Source organism: Mauremys reevesii, linkage group 14 (genome assembly GCF_016161935.1).
Source record: "Mauremys reevesii isolate NIE-2019 linkage group 14, ASM1616193v1, whole genome shotgun sequence".
NCBI lineage: Eukaryota > Metazoa > Chordata > Testudines > Geoemydidae > Mauremys > Mauremys reevesii.
This window is the reverse complement of record NC_052636.1, coordinates 17,207,398-17,209,025: the sequence shown is the minus strand read 5'-3', so window position 1 is coordinate 17,209,025 and position 1,628 is coordinate 17,207,398. Positions and strand designations below refer to the sequence as shown.

The following is a 1,628-nucleotide window of genomic DNA, read 5'->3' as shown; positions in this document are numbered from 1 at the left end:
AACCCCAAGGTCCTTTTCTGCAGAACTGCTTCCTAGCCATTCGGTCCCTAGTCTGTAGCAGTGAATGGGATTCTTCCGTCCTAAGTGCAGGACTCTGCATTTGTCCTTGTTGAACCTCATCAGGTTTCTTTTGGCCCAGTCCTCTAATTTGTCTAGGTCCCTCTGTATCCTATCCCTACCCTCCAGCGTATCTACCACTACTCCCAGTTTAGTGTCATCTGCAAACTTGCTGAGGGTGCAGTCCACGCCATCCTCCAAATCATTAATGAAGATATTGAACAAAACCGGTCCCAGGACTGACCCTTGGGGCACTACGCTTGAAACTGGCTGCCAACTAGACATGGAGCCGTTGATCACTACCCGTTGAGCCCGACCATCTAGCCAGCTTTCTATCCACCTTACCGTCCATTCATCCAGCCCATACTTCTTTAACTTGCTGGCAAGAATACTGTGGGAGACCATATCAAAAGGTTTTCTAAAGTCAAGGGATAACACATCCACTGCTTTCCCCTCATCCACAGCCCCAGTTATCTCCTCATAGAAGGCAATTAGGTTAGTCAGGCATGACTTGCCCTTGGTGAATCCATGCTGACTGTTCCTGATCACTTTCCTCTCCTCTAAGTGCTTCAGAATTGATTCCTTGAGGACCTGCTCCATGATTTTTCCAGGGACTGAGGTGAGGCTGACTGGCCTGTAGTTCCCGGATCCTCCTTCTTCCCTTTTTTAAAGATGGGCACTACAGTAGCCTTTTTCCAGTCATCCAGGACCTCCCCCGATCGCCATGAGTTTTCAAAGATAATGGCCAATGGCTCTGCAATCACATCTGCCAATTCCTTTAGCACCCTCGGATGCAGCGCATCCGGCCCCATGGACTTGTGCTCGTCCAGTTTTTCTAAACAGTCCTGAACCACTTCTTTCTCCACAGAGGGCTGGTCACCTTCTCCCCATGCTGTGCTGCCCAGTGCAGCAGTCTGGGAGCTGACCTTGTTTTTGAAGACAGAGGCAAAAAAAAGCATTGAGTACATTAGCTTTTTCCACATCCTCTCTCCACTAAGTTACCTCCTCATTCAGTAAGGCCCACACTTTCCTTGACTTTCTTCATGTTGCTAACATACCTGAAGAAACCCTTCTTGTTACTCTTAACATCTCTTGCTAGATGTAACTCCACGTGTGATTTGACCTTCCTGATTTCACTCCTGCATGCCTGAGCAATATTTTTATACTCCTCCCTGGTCATTTGTCCAATCTTCCACTTCTTGTAAGCTGTTTTTGTTTTTAAGACGAGCAAGGATTTCACTGTTAAGCCAAGCTTGTCGCCTGCCATATTTACTATTCTTTCTACACATCGGGATGGTTTTTTCCTGCAACCTCAATAAGGATTCTTTAATCCTTTAGAGGATTGGAACTGATTTTAGTGAAGGGACATGTTTGCTAGGTTTTTATGCATTTGCACAGGAAAACATTGAGTGTTTCTATTCATTTCAGGAATCCCTATTCAGTGGAACTCCTGAACATAATGGAAATGCCATTATTTTTGTTGAGGGAAGAGGTTTGTAAGGGGGCACTTGGATTTGAACCAAGGACCACTTGAACTGCAGTCAAACACTCTACCACTGAGCTATACCCCC

General features: G+C 46.1%; 1 non-coding gene across 1 annotated transcript; it reads right to left on the bottom strand.

The window, feature by feature from the left end:
* Positions 1 to 1,556: 1,556 nt before the first annotated feature.
* On the bottom strand, positions 1,557 to 1,628 carry TRNAC-GCA. The gene has a single exon. It is a non-coding gene; the product is annotated as a tRNA-Cys (tRNA).